This window comes from Zalophus californianus, chromosome 14 (genome assembly GCF_009762305.2).
Source record: "Zalophus californianus isolate mZalCal1 chromosome 14, mZalCal1.pri.v2, whole genome shotgun sequence".
Lineage (NCBI taxonomy): Eukaryota > Metazoa > Chordata > Mammalia > Carnivora > Otariidae > Zalophus > Zalophus californianus.
Genome location: NC_045608.1, coordinates 68,345,017 through 68,371,397, shown reverse-complemented (window position 1 = coordinate 68,371,397; position 26,381 = coordinate 68,345,017). Strand labels below are relative to the sequence as shown.

The 26,381-nt window shown below is 51.8% G+C and overlaps 1 protein-coding gene across 8 annotated transcripts in view; it reads right to left on the bottom strand.

Moving 5' to 3' along the window:
* The window catches only part of CTIF (cap binding complex dependent translation initiation factor), a 288,471-nt gene extending 262,555 nt beyond the window's left edge, over positions 1 to 25,916 (bottom strand). For 5 of the 8 annotated variants that reach the window (XR_003516957.2, XM_027576486.2, XM_027576491.2 and 2 more), the window contains exon 1: positions 25,721 to 25,916. The gene's annotated coding sequence lies outside the window, so the exon portion shown is untranslated. Of the gene's footprint in view, positions 1 to 24,705; positions 24,806 to 24,886; positions 25,030 to 25,720 lie in introns of those variants that run through there. The other 3 variants (XM_027576488.2, XM_027576489.2, XM_027576490.2) reach the window with 3 other exon arrangements.
* Between the last annotated feature and the right edge of the window lie 465 nt (positions 25,917 to 26,381).

The following is a 26,381-nucleotide window of genomic DNA, read 5'->3' as shown; positions in this document are numbered from 1 at the left end:
GTTCAGTGATTCATAAGTACTTGACTTTCTACAACCACATCGGAAAGCTCTCTGGCTGGAGGAGACCATCTCCTCAGGACACAGCGCCATTCTGGTACACAGTAGCTTCTTAATATTTCACGAAGGAAGGGGACGCCTGGGTGGCTCAGTTGGTTAAGCATCTGCCTTCGGCTCAGGTCATGATCCCAGGGTCCTGAGATTGAGTCCTGCATCGGGCTCCCTCCTCAGGGGGGAGCCTGCTCCTCCCTCGGCCTGCCGCTCCCCTCTGCTTGTGCTCTCTCTCTCTCTCTGACAAATAAATAAATAAAATCTTAAAAAAAAAAAAAGTTCACGAAGGGAGGGCAGCCTCAGAATCTAACACCTAGACAGCAGCTGGCTTTATTAAATCCCAGTCTTCTCTGCCCCAGATGACAAATGTTCTTCTTTCTAGTCATTGCTGGCTTTTACGCTCTGAGAATCAGGACATGCTTCCCTGCAAACGATCGGTCACACAAGTTCTTCCCTGGTTATACATGCTCTCCCCTCTTAGCCTCACCATGACCCCCCTCGGGCCCCCCTTCGGATCTCTGCTTCCTCACCTGTGCTGGGCAATGTGCTCCACTTAACGGGAAGGACTGGAAGTTAGTAGAAGTTAGGTCAGTTTGGCCATGTTTACAGCTCTGGTGAGGGGAGTCAAATATTTACAGGTTGAAATTGCTCACACGAGAGTTGGCCAACACTCTGGATTCACCCGTCTGTCTCCCGGCCCTCTGACTGGGGACCAATCCCTGCCCCTGTGTGACAAGTCAAGGACTCCGCAGAGATCTGAGGCATGCCCCTAGGGGAGCAGGAGGTGTGACCCAGCCCAGGCATGGGCCAGGTGGTCTGTGCCACCCTCCCCAAGGCCACTCAGGTCCCCGCACACACTCAGCTAGAGCAGAAGGCCCTGGAGGCCCAGGAGTGTCTCAGATGCTTTAACTGTCAGCTGCTGTGAACCGAACTGGTCTTCAGAGGAAAAAGGTTCAGCAAAATCTTAATTACAGGCTGTCCCTCCTGCTTTTAATGGCTAGGCTCTGAAAACGTAGTACTTTAATCACATGCTGTTAAATCAAAATCACTTTTCTAAGTATACCAGTGAGGTTGGGTATGTAAAGGAAACCTGTTATGAAATCTTTTACAAAGCATGTTAATTGGAGGTTGGGGTGGCTCAGTCGGTTAAGCGTCTGTCTTCGGCTCAGGTCATGATCCCGGGGTCTTAGGATCAAGTCCTTTGCTCAGCATGGAGCCTGCTTCTCCCTCTCCCTCTGCCATTCCCTGCCCCCTACCCCAGCTTGTGCTCTCTGGCTCTATCTCTCTGTCAAATAAATAAATAAAATCTTTTTTTTTTAAAAAAAAGCAAGTTAATTGAACTTTTTTGAAGTTTAGGGGTTCTTTCGTTTATGCAGTTTACTTAAGTGACTCTAATTCAAGTTTGCTGGGCGCCTAGACCACTCACTCGTCTGTCTGTGTTCTCCTTGTCCATCTCTCAATGGGGTCCCCTGCCCCCAAATCAAGTCTCTGGCAGCCCCCAGAAACTGCACAACTCTCACCCCCTTTGCCTCCAGGAGTGTGCCTTTCCACTCAAAAGGGCACATTCTGGAAATTCTGAAGAAACGTGCTGTAGGCTGAATTGTGTCCCCTCACCCCGCAGTCATATGTCAAAGTCCTAATTCCCACTACCTCAGAATATGATTGCATTTGGAGATGGTGCCTGTAAAGACATAAGTAAGGTAAAATGAGGTCATGAGGTGGGCCCTAAGCCATCATGACTGGTCTCCTTAGAAGAAGAGATCAGGACAAAGACACACACAGAAGGATGTGAGGACACAGCAAGACGTGGCTGTCACTAAGCCAAGGACAGAGGCTCGGGAGAAATCCTCCCTACTAACACCTTGATCTTGGACTTGCCATTTCCAGAATTGTGAGAAAAAGAATCTGTGTGTTTGAAGCCCCCAGCATGTGGCACTTCGTTATGGCAGTCCTCACAGACTAACACAGGAGAGACCATCGGGGCCCTGGTTCATCTGCCAGCCTCCACTGCCAATGAGCTACGTGACCCTGGGACTGCAGCTCCGGCTCAGGGTTCTATCAGTTCCCTTCCTCGGGGGGTGGTGTGAGGATGACCTGCGGAAGCTAGGCAGCGTGCTGCTGGGCTACATCCCCCCACCTCGGTTCTCTGATGCGTGGCCCATGTCATTTACCCACAAGCGTATGAGATTCCTCTCTCACTTCTCGCTGCCTCCTAGGCACAGAAAGCCGAAGTGAGAAGGGGATCCTGGACACCAGGAGCCTGGATTTCTTTCTTGAATTAACAGTTTACTTCCTTTTTTAAAAGCATTGTTACATCTACTCTTAAAGCGAAGACTCACAACTCATCTGTGAAATAGCCAGGATTAAAAATCTTATTTTCATTTTACAGATGAGATAAACTGAGGCACAGAAAGAGTGAGGGATTTATCCCTGACCCTGTGACTTCTTGGATAGGACCCTGGTTGTCTGGATTCACACTCCTCTGCTCCCAGTTCCCTTCCATCATTGCTGACCCCTTAAGTACTCAAAACCACCACCATTACCAGGTTATTCCTCTGCTGCAAAACCCTCCATGGACCAGTCAAGCCCCCACTGGTCTGCACTGCCCCTTGTCCCCTGCCCTCAAACCTCCAACCCCACTCCCATCACCAACTCCACTGTAACAGATCAGACTGCCCGAGAGACACAGCCATGCTCACATGTCACCACCTCTGAGAACACCTTGCCCACTTCTTTCTGACTAGGAGCCACCTCCTCCAGGAAGCCTTCCCTGACTGCTCTCACCGAATTCTTTCCAGAGCTCTCAGGCCCAGCCACATGAGGTGATTCTGAACAGACTTGCCTGTGTTTTGTTTACAAATTGCTTAACCATGTCAGTCCCTAGAGCAGGCAGCACATCTTCCCAGCAGTCCCATGTACCAGGGCACAAAGAAAAGACTCAATATCCCTTGGCCCATCAGAACACTAGCAGTGGATAAGTTACCTCTGCAATATCAACGTGTTCATAAATAGCTATTTACAAGTTCAACGTAGTAAACAGAATCTCATTCTTCCCTGACACCTGCCGTATCACAAGAGTGGCCTCCGATGGCACCATTCCTGCTTCCCTGAGCATCCTGACTGCCCCCACTACCCCTGCCTCTCCATCACAAAGCTAATGATCCTTAAACCAATGCCTACATGAACTCCAGGTGTTACTGTTTAAAGATTCCAGGGGTCTTTCTTTACAGATGACCTCTTGTTACAAGACCAGACAATGAGGGCAAGAATTTTTGTCTGTTTTGTTCACTTGCTATATTCCTAGCTCCTAGAAAAAAGCCTGGTGCATAGTTGCACTCAATATTACCTATTGAGTACGTCTTTTGAATAAATGAGACTATGAACTCTTTGACTATCTGTTTCACAGACTTTTAAGAAATTTATTGATTGAGGGGCGCCTGGGTGGCTTCGTTGGTTAAGTATCCGACTCTTGATTTTGGCTCAGGTCGTGATCTCAGGGTCCTGGGATCGAGCCCCAGGTAGGGCTCCCCGCTCACTGGGAAGTCTGCTTGTCTCCCTCTCCCTCTGCCCCTTGTGCTCGCTCTCTCTCTCAAATAAATAAATCTTCTTTTTAAAAAAAATGTAATGATTGAATCCAAATCCAAATCTACAGTCTCTCAGCCAGGCCTTGACCTAAGTGGGGTCCTGGCTGTGGGGTATTGCTAGACAAAGAGGGGTGCCAGGAAGTCCTGTCGTTTAGGCTCCGGCATTACTTGTCCCTTCCAAAAAGTCCCTGTCTTGTCATCTAGCCAGAGCCGTCCTCAAGGGGATTTCTGTAGCTGTTCCAAAGCTACCATCTCCTTGTGGATGAGACAAAGAACCAGAACTCCCACCCCAAAGGGAAACACTTCTCAAAGAGGCAAGTGAGAGGAAGACGCTGGCCCTGAGGCACCAGCTGCCATCCCAGCTGCCACCTCCAAAACTGAGCAGTGGAACGGGGTGACTGCCCACAGCATGGGAAGGGCGTCCCTGATGTCCCTGCTGTGTCACAACAAGACCAACCTCTCCACCCCCGACCCACGATCCCTGACCCTCGAGAGCCCATCCTGGCCCTGAAAATAACTCCTTCCCTTCTAAGTGCCTCCCCTGAGGTGCTGGCCCTGTAATCTGCAGGATTTGCCTCCTCTCTTGCCTACCAGCTTTGGGGAGGCCTACTCTGGGCTGCTCACAGAGAAGAGCGCAAAGATGCACCGCATCCCAGAAGCTCACAGGCAGGAGACGGAATTGTGCAAGAGCACACAGCCGCAGGGGTTCGGGCCCGGCATTCTGGGGAGGGGTATGTCAGTCCCTAGATCACTGCGATGTCCAGAATGGGGGCAGCCTTCCTCAAGGGTCCAAAGCAAGAGGTTCCTGGATAAGCCAGAGATGCAGGAGATGTGGGAGGTTCCCAAGTCACAGCCCTGTGCCCAGGTCGGAAGGGAGAGCTCCCTCCCCAGGTAACAATCCAAGCCCCGTGCTTTCAGATCACACCCTGCAGACCACATCCTTCGAAGCCTCCAGAGGCCTCCTCCCTTACTGCTGAGTTCAAGTTCATCCACGTCCATGCAAGATCTGGCCCATGGGGCCTCGCTGCCCGTTGGCCGCCCCCGCCCCGTTGCTCAGTGCCCTCTGTCCCAGTGGCCAAGCTCCTCAAGCAGACAATGCTTCTGGACCCTCCCAAATACCACTCCCCCGCCACTTCCTTCAGGACTCTGCCCTCACTACCCTCTGGTCACCACTCCTCTCCCAAACCCCTGGCCCTTGGCCCTGCTTTATTCCCCCTCATAGCATGCACTCATCTGTGGTGAGAGGGCTCTAGGAGGTTCAGTCCTGCCCACAGCTGCACCCCCAGCAGCTAGACTGGGGTTCAGGGTATTGTAGTGCATGCCGGCTGAATGAATGAATGAACTCCCCTTCCTTCACACACCACACACTTCCCTGTTTGTGATTTGAACCTGTGCGTGTGCGTGTGTGTGTGTGCTCGGTGACACAGGGTGGCATGTGAGGCAAGGCTGGGAGCCAGAATGCCCGGTGGCCACAGCCTTGGTCTGTGAAATGGGCTGGCAGCACTGCCGAGGTTAAAAAGCCCACAGAGCACGCCAAGATCCCTGGCTAAAGGGCACCGTGTTCCCGTAAACCATCATTAGTTCTGCTCTGTAAGCTGCCTCATGTTCATCCTTGGCCTGCTGGTCGACCTGCCCAGGCAAAGGAAAGGCGGTGACTTCTGGAGGCTGGGCCATGAGACGCAGGTGTGGACAGTCAGGAGGTCACACACACGGGCCCAATCTTCCCACCCTGCATGATGGTTCTCTGGGCTGGGGTTTTATCTGCATTTCTGGGTGGTGTGCCTGAGCCACATGATCCGTCTGTCCTCCAAAGTGTCCAGCACATAACGGGGGTCCTGCTACCCCTCCTAAGAGCTCGCTGTACTGTCAGCAAGCACTGTCCTAAGCACGTGTCACAGCCCACTTCAGCCTTGCAGTGGCCCAACGAAAGAGCACTATTATTACCCCAATTTACAGAACTAAAGCTCAAAGACTGGTCTGTGTCTGCAGCTGGTTCCATGGTGCGGTAGAAAGAGCACGAGGTGGAGAGGGAGAGAATGTGGCCTCTCGTCCCGGTGTCAGCTGCGAAGTCCTGTGGGAGACCTAATCTCTCGGAGCATCTTTGTGGTGACAATACCTGCCCGCCCAGATCTGAGGCATGAGGGCCCTTGGTAAATTCATAAAATACGACACAGACGAGTGGCAGTTGGTGTTATTTAAGAGTATGACAATCCTGGCGATGTCTCAGCTGTTTCCCTCCGGAGGAAGAATGGAAAAGGCCCGGACAACCAGGAAGCACGAACTAAAAGGGGACAGTCTGCGGTGACACAGCAGCTCTGGTCTATGGAAACCAGGGGTGCAGCGGCAAGAAACAGGACTTGAAACAAATGAAAAACCTAGGCCAATTAAGTATGCGAAATTATTTAATACACCTGCAAGGCAGCCAACTGCCATTCAAGGGGCAAAGGGACCAAATGCAAAAATTAACACAATGTTCAAGTGATGAGGTGGCAATTCTTCTCTTTAAACGTTTTTTTTTTTTAAAGATTTTAAGTGTATGTTTAATGCAATGATGACACCACATTTTCAGTAACATTTTTAAGTTGTTAAAAACCTACATGTACTAATGAGGTATCTTCAATGAGAACCAAGCTTCTATTTCCCAAAATATCCCCCCAAATTAAACAGCTTCATTTTATTCAAGGCCCTGCTGCTTTCTGTCTAGTTAGTTATTAGGGGAATGAGGTCAAATATTCTTCTAGGAGAATCTAGAGGAGAGCCAGGCTTTGAAGACCCTTATCAGGGCTTGGGGAGGGGCCATCTGTAGCACATGGAGCTGCTCCAGGACCAGGGCATGGACCTGTGGCCATCCCCACATGGGCGGTCTCACCCCCCAGGCCTGCAAGGCCCCTGCTGCCATTCCAGGTGGCAGGCAAGCATTTGGGAAAAGAAGGAATACCACCCACTCCCACAAAAGCCCCTTTCACTTTGGGACCTTCTGGGCTTCTGGGCCTCCCAAGGATCAACTCTGGTCATGCCCAAAAGAGCAGGACCACAGGGAGGGAGCATTTCTGAAGTGGGGGCTCATGAGAACAAGGGAAAAACCAATTTGGATAAACCATGAGAGAGCAAAGTGGCCTGAAAGTAGCCAAAACAAATCTGAAGACTTTAAGCCCCCTCCCCCAAATCAAAAATCTCCCAACAGAGAAGGAACTGGGATTCCTGCTTGTTAGGAAGATTCTTTCATCATTTTGGGGGAATCGGGGAAGCAGTGCGCTGCTGGCTGGGGGAGGAGGCAGGGCCAGGCACCTGGGGCAGGAGGGGAGCACCTGGAAAGAGCCTACCCTATACACCCTTGGGGGTCCCAAGCCCCACTGAGGCAGGTAGGGACACAAGCCTAGGAGAAAAGGCAGAAACAGCAGAAACCTCAGAATAGGGCAGACCCCTCTGTATAGGGTGGAGAAGCTACTGGCCAGGGACGGGGGGCAGGGGTGGGGGTCCACTAAGAACCAGGGATCTTCTTAAATCACCAAACTAAAGAGATATCATTGCTGAGACCAGCCAAACACCAAAGAATAAACTCCCCCAAGATTCCAGTCACCTTCAAACCGCCGCCAAAGTGAAGGTCAGCTTTCCATTGGCAGTAAAAGTGAGTCACCCTCACCTCCCCCGGCTCTTCCACGCCAAAGGGCAGGGAAGGCTGTATTTCATCCCTGCAGACTCCCCACTTACGGGAAAGAAGGGTTTAGTTAAGACAGCTAATCTGCATACAGGGAAGACCCCCAAGGGCCCCCCTGTAGCCCCAGGCTCCCCTCTTCCCAGGAAATGCTGCCATTAACCTTCTAACTCCCCCAGTAGGAGGAGTTACCAGTTGCTGGTAGGAGGGAGCTGGGAAGGTGACATTCAGTGTGGGAAGTCAGCTCTTGCTGAATTTTATGGCTCCATTCTGAAGTAAATCACTCTGGCCCTAGGAACTGGCTCCAAATAGATTTATTGGTTTTAATACTTGTTTGGGGCATTGCAATTAATTGAAAGATGCCTTCTTCCAGTGATTGTTCTGAAATAGGGACCTGGGTCTCTGAGCACTCATTTTTATTGGGCATAATTATGATCGTCTAGAAATGGTGTTTGTCTGGAGTCCTCACTCCCAGAGAACAGTGCTCTCTACAAGTCCTGGCCTGCCCAAGTTCCAAAAAACCAGGGTCAATGCCTCCTGTTGAAGACAAAACAAGCTAAAGTCCCCTCTACAAGCTTAGGACCTTACTAATTTGCTACCCTTACAGCCTCCTGAGATCATCAGCTATGGTCCCAAGGACCCTGTGGGCTGCAGAGAGAGGAGCCAAGGGATGAGGGGAAGATGCTGATCATCCCCACATCAGTGCCAGCCAGCTGGCTCTGTTCTACCCAGTTCTCATGGAGACCACCAGTGAGCAGCAAAGCAGAGCAGTGGGTACATCCATGGACTCTAGAGGCAGACTGCTGAATCTGAATCTTGCCGTTGTTACTCATTAGCTATGTGATCTTAGGGAAGTTACTTAACCTCTCTGTTAATTCTGTCTCAATTTTCTCTTCTCTAAAATGGGGATGATAATAATACCCACCTCATCGGGTTTTTATAAGGATTAAATCAGTCAATAATGTTAAAGCACCTGGTACAGTGTCTGGCACATGGTAAATATTGGAATTGACTTATTGGTAAATAAAAATGTTAAAGTTATTGGAAGAAAGAATTTTGTGGCTAAGATGAAGTTTGAAAAACCATTATCCCAGACCGGGGGTCCACAGACTTCCTGTGAAGTACCAGAAGATAAATATTTTAGGCTTTGTGGGCCATATGGTCTCAGCTACAAGTAGCCAGGGGGAGCCAGGACATGCACACAGCAATAGGTATGACCATGTTCCAATAAAACCTCACTCAGAAAAATAGGCACTGGGGGACGCCCGGGTGGCTCAGTCGGTTAAGCGTCTGCCTTCTGCTCAGGTCATGATTCCAATAAAATCTTAAAAAAAAAAAAAAAAAAAAGAAAGAAAGAAAAACATGCATCAGGCTGGCTTGGATCTGTGGGCCATAGCTTGCCAACCCCTGGCCTAGACCAAATGCCCTACTTTACAGATGAGGAAGACACAGTGGGGAGTTATTTGACAGCTGGAACCCAGATCTCCCCAGAAAGGGAGAGAGAAGTAGTCAACCCTGCATTCAGAGCATGCTCCGTGGCGTTCTGCCAGTCAAAGAGCACGCTGTGAGACAAAGTGACCCTGAGGCCATTGCTTTCCATCTACGACACACACCCTGGGGTCCCTGAAGGTGAGGCACAGGGGAGGGGTGTCCCCTGGTTCATCTCGATAGCCCCCCAGCCACCAGCACAGGATCTTGTCACCGTAGGGTTGCCCTGAGAAGGTCGCTCAGTGGGGATGCCACTCGGGGGTAAGGCTCCCACCCAGGAGAACCACGGGCCTGCGCTTCCTGATTTCAGTGAGTTCCGGGAGTGATTATTAAATGGAGCCCCTCCCCCATACCCACGACAAGGGCAAGCCACTTGTTAAAGAACTATAATATGAAAGGGACTTCACATAAAACACTCACTCACTATACTGAATTCAAACCAAACAAACAGGGTTTTAGAAACATTCCTTTCTTCATCCCTCCACACACCATGGTGACCAGCAGATGAAATCCGCACCTCAGTGAGGGTCTGTGAGACCAGTTCTTGTGGCTTAAACATGGCCCCCAGAACGACTGACCCTGCTCACATCAAGAAGCGGGGTCTCTGTCCCTTCCCGGAATTCAGACTCAGGGACCGCTTGACCAACGGCATGTGGGAGCAACAAGTAAGCCAGCGTCCAGGCCAAGTCTTTAAGAAATCGGCCATTTCTCCTTCCTGTTTCTTGGGACATTGACTTTGGAATCCAGCCACCGTGCTCTGAGGAAGCCTGAGCAGCTCCATGGAGAAGAACCGACGGCCAGCGCATCTTGCCAGCCATGAGAATGAGCCATCTTGGACACGGATCTTCCGGGGCGCTCCCTGAGCGAGCCCAGCTGACACGGTGCCCACGGTGTGGAGCAGAGGCAGGCTGCACCTGCTGGGCACTGCCCGAATTGCAGACTCATGAGCAGAATTAACGACTGTCATCGTTTAAGTCACTCAATTTTAGGGTGCTTTGTTACACAGCAATATGAACTAGAATAGGCTCTTAAACGTCAACCATTTACTCGGGTCACAAAGCTATTCGCTTCCACAGGTAACACAAGAAAATATTCTTTTGTTTGTTAGGAATTGGGGGGATGGGATGGGAATGCAGGCCCCAGATTTAACATTCTGTTATGTTAAGAAAGGAGTATGATATTGTGATTTATAATAAGAGACATAGATTTGGTCATCTACCGTTCCTAGCACAGAGCTCCTAAAACCCTTGGAATTTATGAGAGAAAAAGGTCTTGTATTCCTAATAAGTCCCTTTCCACCTGAAGTGGGTTTCTGTTAAGGAGGAGACTCTTGGAAAGCACCTAAGGATGGGGCTGCTTGCCAGGGAACCGCCCTGTGATTAGAGGGTTGGAACTTTCAGTCCCACCCCTGGACCTCAGGGGAGGGAAGAAGGGCTGGAGGTTGAATCAGTTGCCAATGGCCAATGATTTAATCAACCATGGCTATGTAATGAAGCCTCCCTAAAAACCCAAAGGATGGGGTTCAGAGAGTTCCGGGTTGGTGAACACATGAAGATTAGGGAAGAGTAGCGTGCTTCAAGAGGGCATGGAAACTCTGGGCCCTTTCTATATACCTTGTTCCATCTGGCTGTTTCTGAGTTATATCCACCTAGTAAGCAAAATGTTTCTCTGAGTTTTGTAAGCCACTGTAGCAAATTAAATGGAACTTAAGGAGCAAGGTCATTGGAACCTCCAATCTATAGCCAGTCAGAAGTACAGTGTCTGAATTTTGTGTGTTTGGAGGGTGGCGGGGGGGGGGGGTGTCTTGTAGGACTGAGCCCCAATTCAGCTGAATTGTAGAATACCCAGCTGGTGTCAGGGAATTGCTTGGTGGTGAGGAAACCCCATACACACATGATAATGGGAGCAGAACCATAAGGAGCTAAGATATTTTGGTGGAAACTAGAAAAGAGAAAGTATGTCTCTGGAGGTAGGGCCAATACTTTCTATCAAAAAAAATTTTTTTTGAATTTGTATGAGCATAAAAACAAATTTGAGAACGAGACCCCAGAGTCCCAATTCAGACATAAGATGACAGTTGAGAGAAGTCCCGATTTCAAATATTCAAATGCGCATCCTGATTTTTCATTCAGAAAATATGGTCACCATTGCTCACAACATGGAAGGGACAATACTGGCCTAAAAATGTTGGGTCCAGTGTGATAAGTCATTACCTCAACTTCAAGATAACTCTTACAGATGACCTGAATTTGAGCAGCAAAACTATGACAGATTTTTTTGGAATGAGTTAGATCTAAAATGTACCCCTTAGTTAACTTTAGACAAGAGTATTTATTATTGGTTGGGGAATGGATGTCAAATAGAAGAGTCTTTATTGTAGCACATGAGATGCTAAGATCTTTCTGACAATTAAATGTATTAACTGTCATTGTGCTAAGGTTATTCCAGTGCCAATTAAGAAGTTTCTGGTTATCAAAATCCTGAATGACATAAGTTATGGTTTAAAAAGTCTAAATTTGCAAAACAGGTGCTTTTGAAAGGAACTAGAGACTGTATAAAAGGACTCTTTGCTTTACAAAAATATTTACTAAGGTTGTTTTTAGTTAATGACTATCTTTTGTGACTACAAATTACAGCCATATATATAAATGTTTTATACGAATAAATATTTAGGAACCCACACTTGTTACATGAAAAGAGGTTAGCCTCGGGCTGAAATGGAACATGTATTATTCAAAACTGTCCCAACGCCAAGTGACATAAACCCAACCCAACTTGCTTATGCAGCCTTTCCTAAAATTCACGACCTTGGAGTTGTCAGTCACACCCGTATCACCCCTGTAATATTATTATTGACCTTGTACCGACTTTTTATTAAATTTAGCATCCTGTTAAGCAATAATGCAATCACAAGTTCCATGTACTAGCTTTTTCTTCCCCTTTGATACACTTTTAAATGTTTTATATTTTTTACAAGTTGTAATGGTTTACAAGTCATAGATACTCAACTGAAAATCAGCCTATACTCCATCAGTAGGATAAATGCCTTACTTGAAGGCATAAAAGTTAAGGGGTTCCTGAATGGTGAACCAGCCCTTAATTTGTTTTCTCACTGGAAAATGTGTTATGTGACCTTGGCCAAGTCACCTTGGGTTCTCTTGCCTCAATGTCCTCATTGGAAGAAGCACATTAGCCCTGCCAGCTCCCAAGAACACCAGGAGTAATAACCCTGGTGCCACCGACAAGGGCATGCACCGAGGTGATAATGGACAGCCACCCGTCCACAGCAAGCAGTCCTGCTCGGTGTCCATGCACCCACTGGGATCTCACAGCCTCTTCCTGGCCCCTGAATGCTGGAGCCAGAGCTTGGAATTTGGGGACTGTGGAGGTCACAAGCAGGCCACGGGGGAACTAGAAACTTGACACTTAGTGCTTTTCTGGTTCTGAAATCCATTACAGATACATTAAGTAAACTTGGCTCTAATGGGGTAACTAAAATCACTAAAATCCTATGAGGATAAACCAGGAGCTGGGCCGCCAAGGTTAAAACCAGGTCCCTGACAGTGTCCATAAGCAGCCCAGGCTACCTCCTTCTTGTTCTTACTGCCCCATTTTCAGCCCGCAGAATCCCAGAGCCGTGCCACCACCCGTCCTCACCTTCACCCTCACCTGCTGTCCACCGGGGTCAAACAGGGAAATAGAAACAAGACAGATAGGGCCAAGATGCAGAGGACTTGGGCTCAACCTGTGGCTGGTTTCTCTCTGGCACGAATGAGGCCGCAGTCAACCATGTCTGTTTCACCCAGAGGAAGAAAACGCATTACACCACTCCCCAGCAACCCTTTCCCCATACCCTTCAGTGGATCTAACTCAAAGCGCACAGCCTTAAAACATCCAGAATGGGGCCTGGCATGGGGTGGAGATAATGTCTACCTTATTGAAAAAATTAATTCTATAGGGAAGGAGAAAATTGCCAAACCATAGGTCTGAATGGCCAAATCAGGCAGATCCAGAGCTGCTGCCTTAGGTGTGGGCAAAAGCCAAAGATGGCATCACAGGGATCCTTCCTTCTGTGTGCCAGTCCATGCTGAGGATCTAATCCCTGCCTCTGGCACGGGGCCTGGCACTGGGAACCTCAGAGGGAGACAATCAGGGACGTTAGATACTTTCTCATCCAATCCCTGAGGTCACTGAGGAGAAAACATCAACTGTGATGTGACTTGCCCAAGGTCACCCAAGTCACCAGTGGCAGACCTGAGACCAGTGACCTTTTCAGATCACCACAGTGAAACCTCAGCACAACCTGTCAATCTCGGTGTGTGATGCTTCAGAGGCAAAACTGGAGCAAAACTGACTAAACCACCTATGAGGTGTGTGACTGAGAGTAAATTACTTAATCTCTCTGTGCCTTCCTTTTCTCAACTATGGAAGAGAGGCTGTGAAGGCTAATTAACATAATACAAGTAAAGTGCTCACTAAGCATTTATCACTGCAATACCTAACAAATAAACTGCCCCAGGGTTTTCAGGAGAAATACCACCTGTTCAATCCCTGGGTTGACAGACATCTTCCCTACCGTCCAAACACAGCAGCTCAGAGAGAAAAGTCCAGGTTTGGGAGGCACACACGCCTGGAGTTGTAGCTTGGGTATCATCACAAGACAACACAGACTGGGTAAGCCTAGACAAGAGAGCTTTATATTCCCACAGTTCTAGTGGCTAGAAGGCCGAGACTAAGAACAGCATGGTTGAGGGCGCCTGTGTGGCTCAGTTGGTTGAGCGACTGCCTTTGGCTCAGGTCGCGAACCCAGAGTCCCGGGATCGAGTCCCACATCGGGCTCCTCGCTCAGCAGGGAGTCTGCTTGTCCCTCTGACCCTCCCCCCCCTTGTGCTCTCTCTCTCTCTCACTCTCTCTCTCAAATAAAAATAAAATAAAATCTTTTTTTAAAAAAAGGACAGCGTGGTTGGTTTCCTCCGGGGCCTCTCTCCTGGACTTGCAGATGGCCGCCTTTTCCCTGTGTCCTCAACCCCCAGATGTTCTGGGGCTGCATCTTCCCTGGGTCCTTATGTCCCCCTTTTTTAAGGACACCAGTCGTATTGGTTTAGGGCCCACCCACAGGACCTCCTTTTACCTGAATTATCTCTTTAAGATCTCTTTCTCCAAATACAGTCATATTCAAGGTACTGGGGGTTACAATTCAACCCCTAACAGCATGGTGGGTTACCTTTCTTCCTCTTTAGGGAAGGATTACGTAGAGATCTATAAATGCTCATGCAGGGCACCATGCTGTGCCACAATGATCTGGTTTTGAATTTGGAGAGATGGTCAAGATGCGCAAGTGCCTTTCCTCATTCTACAAGTATGTACTCTGCCGTAAAAAAAAATGTTTTTTTCACGGGGCACGGACCCTGTGGCAGGCACTGCCCTAGTCCTGTAATCTATCTGCAGAGGATTCAGACTAGGATAGTATTAAGGTGCTTACGAGCTCAGAGAACAGGTCAGGTGAGGCCCCAAGGAATGATGGGAGTGATAGCAAGTGCCAAGTGCCCTAAAGATTTGCAGACTAAGTCCTGGGGTGGAGGGGGGGACAACACTGACCAGATTAGCCGAGTGTATAAAGACCCCATCAGAGATGGATTGGCCCCAGGGGACTGGCAGCACCTATGGCCGAGGCTGTTTGTCTGTATGAAGGGGACAGTGGTTTGAGGAAGGGAAGACAGTGTCCACCGCTAGGGCCTGACTTCCCAAGCAGCACAGATGAGACTCTGCCGGACCCAAGGTATCCCACCACACCAAGGAGCAATTTCCCCTTCCAACCTTACTGCTACCCTCAAAGGTGACCGCTGTCTGCCATCAACCAGCCAGAGCTTCAGCCCCTCAGGCATCTCTAGTCCTGCTGTCTGGGCCACCTGCAACCTAGGCTCCCTGCCTCTGGACAATTCTGTCTGCCAGGGTCTCCCCTTGGCCCCAGCGGTGGGAGAGGAGAGGGGCTACTGGTGGGGAGAGGCCCCAGAACCCACCTACTGAGACCACACAAGAGGCACCCCGGGACACCCGGGGTCCCATGCCCCAGTGATACCCGTGAGTTAAGAAATAATAATTACTACGAAAGGCAAAACTATAGTGAAAGAAAGTAGATCAGTTGCCAGAGCCAGGGGGTGCATTTTCTTTTAACTTCAATTATGCTGAGGTATAAACAATTACTTCTCAATAAAGCGGACAACTCCCCCAAATAAGTAAACAAAATCATACTGAAATCTGTTGAGGCAAACATTAATCAATGCTCACCCAACCATGACTCTCCTCCCCAATCGCTTACAAGCAGTCTCACCTCTTCCTGTAGATGAGGCAGAAAACACCAAGACTTGCTTTCTCAGCCTCCGTGGAGCTGAGGCCTAAGGAGCCACCCACTTCTCTTCAACGGGGTTTGCTGGAGATTCCAGCAGGGGGATTCTGGGAAAGGTTTCCAGGCTTGATAAATTAAAACACAAGGAGAAACTCACTTTCCTGCCCGCCCTCAGACACAGTTACATGAGAACGTGATGTGTGGAGCAGGGGCAGCTATCCTGTGACTATGAGGGGACAAGCCCGAGGACAAAGGCCAAAATGCTGAAAACGGTTGCCTGTAAGGTTAGAATGAGTCCTTGAAATGATCCCCGACCCACTGAATTAACCAACCCTAGAATCCCTGCCTTCGGACTTCTGGCTCTGCTAGTCTGTAAACACCTTGTTTGTTAAGCCCTATGAGTCCGGTGTTCTTTCACCTGTAGCCAAGAACATCCTACAAGCCAGGTGGTCTTCATCTCACCAAACTTCCACCTCCAGCTCCAAAAAACCTCAAAAACTGAGATCATGGTGAGACAGATGATAGATCCTTGCGGCTGGAAACTGAGACCCATCAGAATTTTGAGCCCACAGTCCCCACGGAAAATGCTTTTCTCTCTAGCCTCTCAGCAAAATGGGGAAACAGTTGCCAATTTCTTTGTAGGCATACAAAGTATGACGATAGTCCGTCATCCTCCTGTGCCTCCTGTAGTATATATGACTGATGACAGTGTCAGGTTGTCACCCACACATACATCCCTGCTCCACGTGGCCATAAGCTCCCCCGGCCCAGGTGATGTCTGTGTCCCAACATAATTATTAATAACCTTTCACTCTCAAACGTGCTGCATTTGGACAAAAAGTATAATCGCCCTGTGCTGGCTGCTTCGGCGTACTTTTCTTTCTCCCACATTACACGAACATGAGGCCATTCCGTCTTCCCCACCAAAATGAAGATGGGACGTAGGGACCCTACCAGGCTCCCCGAATTCATCTGTCCCACAGCAGGTGCCTGATGCCTGCCTGCTAAACTGAGCCAAATGTTAACAGAGGTAAGGGCCTTAAGCTCAAAGGTTGGAGGCAAACCAGCAGAATGTGAGCAGAAGGAACAACCTTGGGAGCAGAAAGAGGAGAAACTGGGTGCTTTCCCAGAATCCCTGACCCTCGCCACTGGGCCCTGTCAGCAGAGGCCCTGTGTGAAACTGGCGGTGCTTATCTGGACATCCAGCAGGCTGAGGCAACCTCGCTGCTCAGGCAGCTCATGTTCTACCGAACTCAACACGGTGCCTGGGGTATCTATGAACCCCCCAGACCCCAACCATCCTGGAGATGCAGAGGAGCAGAAGGCCTTTTGCTACCGGAGGACAGCCCAGGGCACTGCAGACAGACCCCAAGACAGATAAACTATGTGCTCTAAGAAACACTCTGACTGTGAACACCATCCAATCTGGTGACGCATCAAGATGTGGATTCTCCAGCGGACACTCTTAATCTCACAATTCAAACTCCTAAGTGTCTCAGCTAATGACCCACGCATATGGCAAAGGCCTGTGGCTTCTCAGCTATAGCGGTGAGATCATGACATTGCCTACCCCAGGAGGCAGGCCCTAAAAGGGAACAGCATTGGGAATGTGAGCCCCACCCAGCCCGGATGGAACCACACACATTCCTTCTGAAAAACTTTGGGGATCAACTGTCACAACGACTGTTAGTCATCTCCATGTCTCTGCTTCTCTGTCTCTCTCCCTCACAGACGTTACTTTTACTTAGGGAGGCATACAGAGGGCGCCTAGCACTGTGCCTGGCACATCATAAATAGATGGATAAACGTCAGCTCCCTGCATCAGATCCCAGAGTCACTTATTTATAAGCTGAAATATATTCTGGGTGTTGGAGGAAGGAACTTGCGGTGTATGCTGCTGCTGCTTCCATATGAATCTGAAAAGCACTGAGCCAAAGCTTCTCCAAACTTCTACATCACAGACTGTGCCTTATGCAGCCAGCTCAGCTCAGCTCGCACCCATCTGCAAAAGCTCCCTCTGTGCTCAGTAAGTTAGGATGCGACTTGGCTGGACGCTCGCTCACAGAATCTTAGCTTGACAAATTAAGGCCCTTCCAGCAGAAGCCAACAGGATGGTGAAGGGCCTGGAAAACATCTCTCACAACAGCCAAAGGGGCAATGGGGGGAAATGGCTGGGGGCTGCCTGAGGCTTATGTAAGGCCTTTCCAACTGCAAAAGGCTTCGAGTGAGGGAAGGGGCTGCCTCGTGGAGCAGTACACTCCTGGCATGCGGGAAGCACTGGAGCAAGATAAGCCAGGATTCCCACACCAGCTAGGAGATCGAATGGGTAACTCCAAGGTGTTTCCAAGTTTAAAGTTCCAGGAACCTGGGCATGGGGGAGACGATGTGGTACACGGTCTGGGGGACCAGTAGCAGTTGGAATCTGCATAGGGCGGCACCCTTCAGGGGAATCTGGACAGAAGCCTCAGTAAGGACTTGTCCCGAGTAAATGGTAGGGGAGAACATTCTGGCCTTCTTGGACAGGTTTGTCTGCACGCTTCTGCTAAGAGATGAAGCCCTGGGGCAGGAATAGCCCTTCACAGGCCCTGCACACCCCTCCACTGGCATGTAGTTGTCTTGAAGGCCCTTTTGAAAGGTTCCCGCTCAGGCCTCTCTCTCTTCCTCCTCACTCACTCAGGCCACCTGGGTCCTTCAGCAGTCTCTCCAAGGTGGCAGAGACTCAAGTCCATGAAGGGTGAGGAGCCCCAGAATCTTCCTGGTGCCCCTGGGAGCTGAGAGCCATGGGCTGGGGGACCCTGGTCCTTGGAAGCTTTATCTACTAACTCATCCTCTTGGGGACTCTAGACCACATTTGTAGTGGACATCCAAAGCCATAACAGGCCTGAGGTATTCTAGTTTCCAGGGCTGATTTTTCCCCACTAGTGTGGGGAAATCCAGGCCAAGATTGCCAAGCTGCCCCTCTCCCACCCCCATGCCAATGGGCTCAAGTCTATTCCATCCTTTCTCCAAGTGTGCAAACCTTTGCAGGGGCCCAGTTGGGGGGGGGGGCTCCATTCCAACTCCTGTCTCCTCTCCTGGAGGAGACGTTGCCAAGACTCAACCTCCCTTGGTTCTGAGACCAGCAACCACCCCTCACACCCCCACAACCACCCAACCCCCAGGACGGCCTAGCCCAAGCGGAAGCTGACTGTACACACTCACTTTTGAGTCCCCTGGGTATTTCCCTTCCGTTCTGTGAACTCGGCTCTTCTTTGAAAGGATAGTTATATTTTATATAGTGTTTCTAGGTGCTTGGTAATTGTATGATTTTTTAAGATTTTTACTCCACTGTGGTACTAAAAATATTCTAACTCAGTGTTGGGATACCCTCTTTGGACTTGCTCACGAGAACCTTCCCTGGCTGGCCTCCCACCCCAAACAATTAACTCTGGCCACATCTCTGCAGATCCACCGATGTAGGTGCAATACCTACTATGTGCCAGGCACTCGTTCAGGCCCATGAAGATTCAAAACTGAAAAGACTGGAGCTCTGCCTAAAACACATCAGCTCTCTAAAAGTGCAGTGCGGCAAAAAGAGAAGTATCTGCAACGCTCTGCTATTGAGATCGTACTCTAGTACTTGCGCAGGGAGTGAAAGCGTTGTCGTGGCCTCCTGTGTCCCCATCTGGGAGCAGCCACACTGCCTGCTCCTTGGAAGCAGGGGCCAGTCTTCCCTGCCGGTTGCTCCTGCCCTGAGCGCCTGGAACAGGGCTCTGCTCGCAGCGGATGTTAAAAATGAAAACGCCTCTCCCCTCACTCTAAAGGCTCCCAGCTGATGTGCTCTCAGCTGTCACTGGATCCTGCCAGCTGGGCCTCCAGCATGACACAGCATCCCCGCCCCGGCTTCCCTGACGACGGCGGCCCCAGTGGCCCGGCATGACAAAGGATTCTCCAACAATGGGAGGAAGAGGTCTTTTATTGTCTAGAGCAGCCCCCAGCCCAGCGAGGCGATCCGTCTAGCAGCTCATTCCCACTCCCACAGCTGTAGCTACTGCCCACACATCCCCCTCAGGCTGCTACCCCGCACACTGCATGGTCTGTGAGCCAGCTCCACAGGACTCTCCCACCCACGCTTCAAATCCAACACATCTACTATGGAGCTCAAGCGGCCCTCCTTCTCACCCCAACCTCAGTGGACCTGCTCCGACAACCAGAAGTTCACACCTGGGTAAAGGCATCCACCCCGTCAGTGAGGCCAGAAACCTGGGAGTCACTGGGACTTCTCCTTTATTCCTCTAAGCTAAGCAATCACTACAGACTTTAGTCCCCAAATGTTTTTAATGTATAGCCTTGCCTCCTTCCCCCTACACCCGGCCCTGGCTCCAGGCCTTATCCCTTGCGGCCTGGATGCTGGATGGAACCTGTTGTTGCCTCATCGGCCCAGTGGCCTCCTGACTCCAGGGCTCCAGGTCACATTCCCTTCTGATCCAGGGCAGCATGCCTCAGCTCTGCTTAAAGCCCCATCCTCCGTGCTCTACCTGCAGTCTAAAAGCCAAGGTCCTCAGGCAGGCTCACAAAACTCCTTGGATCTGTGCCCTGTCTGCCTCTCCACCTTTGAACTTGACCTTGCTGCTGCAATCCCTGGCTATGCCCAGCCTCAGATCGCCCCTCCTACGCACACGCTGTTCCTTCTCGCTTCCGTCTCTTCTCCTGCTGGTTTCTTCTTTTCATCCATTCGCTTTCAGCTCCTGTCTCCCTTAGGAAGCCCTCCCCAATCTCCGACTCTAGAACAGGTGCCCCTTGACTGTTCTACTACAAGGCCCTCAGAACTTTCTCAACCACTGTGCTCACCACACAATTTCCCCTTTACAGACTTTTGGGCCATTGGCCCAAGTGAAAACCTATTCTAGGTCCGCCAAGATCCCAGACCCACTCCCAAATTCACCTCTTCCACAAAATCATCCCAACTGGCCCCATCCACATATCATTGCTATGATAACTGTCTCCCCTACTTTATCCATCCCATCCTTGAGTAAGTTAGTCAGCACTTGGGTCTGACTCCATGCTGGATATGAGCCAACGGTGGACATAAAAAGTTCTAAAAACTTGGAAGCACTCCACTCACAAAACTGTAATGATGATGTGACACAATGGACCATCCCAGCCCTAGGCACTGGATTTGAAGTCTGAAGACCCGGGTTCAGATCCCTGCTCTACTTCTTCCTTGTGACTTAGGCGTGTCACTAAACTTGGAGGCTCAATTTCCTCATATCCAAAATGGGAATAATGCTGACAGCCTGGCAGGGCTATGGTAAAAAGCAGATGAGATCACTTGGTTGAACTACTTTGCAAACTGTAAACCCAAATCAAGTGTAGTCTCCAGTGCCAATCAACCCCTGCACAACTCCACTACCCCCACCAGTAGTTTCTGTCCTTACTGAGTCAGGTGAAGAGCCAATGAAATCTATGGGTCCTCTTCCTAGAAAAATGCACATACATAACAGCTTTGCAAACACTTTCAGGAGGTTGCTGAGGACCCCGCCACGGGAAGGGAAAGCCAAAGACCAAACCCAAATGCACTGGGAAGTCCCCAAGCCTACCACCTCCCGCAAATCTATGCCCTCAGCCGGATTCCTGGATGCCAAAGATGAAAGGTAGGGCAGGGAAGGGCAGTCTCAAAGGAAAGGAACCTCGAGCCTAAGAAGTGAATTCCAGCGCCTTTCTCAGAACCAGAGGAGAGCAGAGAAGAGGTAGCAGTCTCACTCTTTGGGAAGTAAGAACCCCATTTTTTTCAGAAAGCATCACAGTATGGAAAAGGAAGACTGAACGAGGCATCAAAATCTGGACTTTCTTGTCCCACTCTGCCAAGGGCCCCCAGGGACTTTGGGCAAGTCATTTCACCTTCATTGGCCTCAGGGTCTTCACATGGAGATCAGCTCATGGCTAAGACCCTTCCCGGGTCTGGGTGCCTAGGATCTGGAGATGTATCTGTTTCCCCCTCCTCCCCGCCCCGTTCTGAACCACAGCTTTGGCCTGGGTTTAATTCAGAAATAAGAGGCAGATGTCAATAGCATGGTGATAATTCAGGGAGGAGGCCGCCATCACAGGACTATTCTAAATTAAATTGTGTGCAGATTGACGCAGGGGGGCAGAAGAGTAAAACCTGAATGTGAACAGCTGAGCTCAGGTGACCGAGTTGGCAGCAAGGCCGAGAGGTGGAGGATCTCCCCCCAAAAGAACATCAAAAGAAGCTGCCCCGTTACCGGGTAAGCTATGTAGCAATGCCATCACGTTTGGAAAACTCCCAACAACTGTGATTCGCCCGTCTGTTTGAACCTCCTGTTCTCTCTCTAGGCTTGGGACTCTCTCGCCATCCTACCTACCATCTCCTCCTTCCTCCTTCATCATCTGAACCGCAAACAATAGAACTTTAAAACCACGGTAGTAAACCCCAAAACTGAGATGAAATTGGAGGACCGGGTCAGGGACCCCAGAAGTGAGTTTGGGAATGAACAGATAAAAAGCAGACCCACAGTAAAACATCCACACCGACCTGGAAGGCAGAAACTACTAAACCCAGGAGGGGCCTGAGTGAGACCTTGAGGGAAGCCACAGCCTATCACTGAAGACAGCCTACCACAGCCCATCGTAGCCACGCAGAGCTGGGGCAGGACCATGGAGAACAACTTGTCAGCTCCTCACTGCTCAGCACAGTCATCTGCTGGTTAACTTCAGGGTCGTTTCCCAGTAGCTGCCTAACTTCCCCAGAAGGACATACCCACCAGGCCCAACTGGAAGGGCACAAACAGCCTGAAGTCCAGGGTAACAAGGGACGGAAGGCTGTTCTTCCTCTGTTGCTCCCTCCTGCATTTGCTCTGGAAAGGAACTGGCATTACAAGACCCTTGACCAACATGTGTGAAATTGACTAAGTCCCAGGGTGACCGCTCTAAAGTATTTATCATCTGTTCTCTCCCATAGGCTGTGAATCACCTGTTTTATTGCATTAAACTTAGCTACTTCTACTATACTATCTTTGTGTGCCCCAAACAGAGTAGAGTATCTAGCCTAAGGTAGGTGTTCAATAAACATGCTGGACTTAAAATCTTGTATTTATCTCAGCAGCTGGAACGTGTTTTTGGCAGGTGGGGACTATGTGTTCAATTTTCTTTGCACACACTTCCAGATACAGAAACATGTAGGTGCTCAATAGATAGTTGTGAGTGAATGATTAGTTGGCCAAACCTAATAACCCTCCAGGCTGTGTCTGAGGACCTTCCTGTACATGAACTCTGAAAAATACATCCAGCATGTAGGAGCTCTTTGCTCTTTTCAGGACTTCCCTATTTCTGGAGCTGCAGAGGTCTGGGAGGATCATCTGGGATGGTTTCTCAGGGATCTACCCTTTAAAACAATACCAAAAGAATAAACCGTGGATTCAATAAGGACACTGAATCCATGAACACGCTCATATGAACACAGATAGGTGTTGCATAAACATGTACGCCATATGGATTTATTACACGCAGGTATGATTCCGGTATGGTGGATGTATCAAAGCTGATAACCATTCACCGTTAGAAAATTATGAGATGAGCAATAATATACCAGCGGTGCAGGCTTCTGTTTTTTAATGGCTATTCTCATTAGAACTGGTAGCAAATCAAAATGGTTTTGATGAAGAATAAATACCAGTATAATTTATCCCCTTACTCAGGCTCAGTACTTCCTGGGGTGCCAAGACATACTCTCAAAACAAAAACAAAAACAAAAACAAAAACACCCCCACACGCACACTGGCCATTATTTAAATTAAAAGCCACAGGCTGAGAAGAGAAATCTACAGGACCACAGAGGGGGGAAAGTAGCCCTTCCCCCTCTGAAGGGCCTTGGCACTTTTTTGAGTCTCAGTGTGCTTATCTGTAAAATGGGGTTAATACCCCCCATACCTCACCGGACCCTCTTAATAAACGTGATGATTCAAAGTGGGGGCGGGGGGGTGGGAGAAAGGCCCTGTAAAGTCTTACAAACATACTATTATTATTGAAATCTGTTAATCACCGATGACACTGTACCCCAGAATGCGTTACAAAATTACTGCCTACAAGCGTACATTATCTAGGACAGACACCTGACACACCAGAGATGATCTGTGTGTAAACCGAATCCTGGTCAAATACTCAAAGGGAGTTTCCTCAGGCAACCTGAGGGCGTCCTGTGAGGTACTGCACATCTAACGTTTGTTCGGTGCATTCTGTTCCCATAGAATTGGTTTTTCTTGAAAGCCTGGCAATTTCCTCGCGCTAGCTGAGCATGCTCGAAGCCGGGATTCCTGAGGTCTTCAGGCCAGACCCCGCGCTGGGCAGGAGGAACCGGGCCCGGACAGCCCGCGGCCCCTCCCCGCGCTCTGGGCGGCTCCTTCCTCTCTCCTCCAGCTCCGGCGGCGGCGGCGCTCGTGCTGTGTCACTTTCGCCCTCCCGAGACTCCAGCCGCCGCAGGGCCCGCAGCTCCACCGGCTTCCTCCCTTTGCGCGCCGGCCCCTAGCCTGGGAGATAATCCCCCGGCCGCACAGAGCCGGTGGCGAAGGCGGAGAAGGCGTGCGGTCCGCAGCACACCCGGGTAGCAGCGCGGGCGGCAGCGCCCGGACCGGCCGGGGCCCGGCGGGCCGGGCAGCCTGTGGCCCCCACGGTCTACAGGACGAAGACCTGGAAGGGGGTGCGCAGAGCGCGCGGGTCCTCTCCCGGGTCCGCGAGGCAGCGGCGGGCGCGCGGGCACGCGCACCCACAGACCGCCTCGGGGCAAGGGTCAACCCGAACGTGTCGGGAGGGTGGGGGGCGGCGATACGCGCGCACCCGCGGCCCCTCCCCGCCCGGCCAGACCTGCGCCCCGCGCCGCCGAGTAGGCTGCCAGCCCGCCGGGTCAGGGGGCATCGGGGACGCGGAGGGAGGCACGGCGGGTCTCCCGCGCCACCGCGAGCCCGGAACTCCCTCGCCGACTCCGCGCACACGCAACTGCAGGGGCTCCCCGGTCGCACAGCCGCAGGACCCCCAGTCCAAGTAACCCGGGCGCGCGCGCGCGCGGACACACACACACATGACCAGGAGCCCAACGGGGACCGCGAGGGGGCTGGCGGGACGCTTCACCGGGTAGTCGGGCCCACGCGCGTCCCCACTACGCCGCGGTCTGTCCCCCCCCACGCCCCGCCCCCCCACACATGCCGGAGTGGTGTGTACACACACAAACAGCTGGGCGGGGGAGGCGACGCCTCGCTCCTCGGGGTGGGGACACACAGGCCTCCGGCAGCCGGCCCTCCCCTTTACAAGCCGCACCCCCTCCTTGCTCACACCGGCCCCCCCAACCCCAGACCTGAAAACTCTACGAAACCCAAGAGCCAACGCCGACCAGAGGAGAGGTTCCGAACCCCGATTGTCTTTTAACGTCAGTGTTAAGATATACCCAACTCACACCCGCGGTCCCCGGGACGCCTCCTCCAGACGCACCCGGGCTCGGGCTCGCGGTCCTCGCGGGCCGCAGACCTCCGCCGCCGCAGACCGAACCACCACCCCCTGCCCTCCCTGCCCCTACGACCCGCGTCCAGGACAGTCACCTGCTCGTCGTCCCGAAGAGCCAGAGCAGGAGCCCACCCCGCGGCCGCTCGGGTCACTGGCCACCGCGAGCAGGCTTTTCAGAGCCTGTCAACTTAACCCCCGCTCCGCCGGGCGGGTCTATTCCCCAGGCCCAATTACACCGCGGCGACAGGAATAATAATAAAAAGCCAACAAAATCACCACCGTAGAGAATGTCCAAAGCTGCGACCGCAATGGCTCCACCGATTCGGGTTCCTCCTCTGCTCCCATCCCCCGCGCCCCCCGCGGCCCGCGGGCTCACCGGGGACAGAGGGAGGGTGCCGCCTGTCTAGACGACAGACATCCCTGCGCTCGCGGGGACGGGCGCGCACACACTCTCGCACGGCCGCTGCTACAGACACAATCAGTCACCACAGGAGGGAGGGGCTGCGTGGAGACACTCTCTTGGGGTCCCTCCGGCAGCCGCCAGCGCAGCAGCCTCCGGCCCGGAGTCGCCACCCAGGGCCGCGCTCCCTACCTCGGCGGAGCGCGGTCAGAACAGCTGCAAGTTTGGCTGGTACTAAAGCAACTGCTTGATGCAGCAAATGCGGGCTTCAAAACAAAAGGGAGAGCAATCACGCTCGCTCTCTTCCTCCCCCCGCCCCCCCCCGGCTCGGAACCCGGCACATGACAGCGGCTATACCGTGCGGCTCCGACGCGAGCCGGGCTCCAGCCGTGCGCCCCCGAGAGCCCCCTCTTCTCGGGAGCCCCAAGGGCTACGGCTCCCCACTGGGCGGGGAGCCCTGCGGGGCAGCGGCGAACCTGGGGAGGGGGCGAGTTCGTGGAGTCCGGTCCGCGACCGAGAGGGGGTCGGAGGATGGGCGCGGACGCCCGGCGGCCGGGGGCGCAGGGAGGGGGAAGGGGGCTAATTGTTTGGGGCGGTTTTCTCGGATTTATCTATAAGCACGCGCACGTCACGCAGCCTCCCGGCGGGTCCCCGAATCGATCCGCAAGCTGAGCTGACTAAAAGAGGGGGGCGGGCGGGGGGATGCTCACCTCGGGGTTCCTCCGGCCGCCGCTCCGAGTCCGAGTCGGGGGTGGGGGAAGGGGGCAGGGAAGGGGAAGGGAGGGAGGAGGCTCGAGAGAGCCGACTCCTGCCTCGAGTTCCGCGCGTCCCGGCTGCGGAGGGGATCGGCGCCCCAGCGCACAAACCCAACCGAGAGGGGAGGGAGGGAGGGAAGGGAAAGAGGGAGGGAGGGGCGGGTGGGGGGGAGGGAGTAGAGGAAGGAAAAAAAAAAAAAAAAAAACGATCCCCGCTCTGACACAGGGAAAGAGAATGTAGGAGAGTGACGTCCCGGCCCCTCCCTCCCCTCCGGCCACGTGCAAAGACTTGAAAGGAAAGAGGGCGGCGGGAGGCCTGCTGGGTAATGTAGTTCGCCTTTCTTTCCCGGGATGGCGGGCCCTGGAGAGCGGCGCGCAGCGGGGACGCCGGGGATGCCGCCGACGCAGCGGAGACAGCCCGGTGTGGTCATGCCGAAACCCGCCGGCCGACGCCCCCTCCCCGCGACCGTGGCGCGGCCCTGGGTGGGGAACCTCGGTGTTGAGAGAACTGGGGACTTAGGCGCGGTCCAGACTTGCTGGGAAACGTTCGGTTTCAGGGGCAAGAAGGCTTTAAGGATGAGGACTTCCGTGCTGAAAGTGCAAAGTCTGTCCTAAT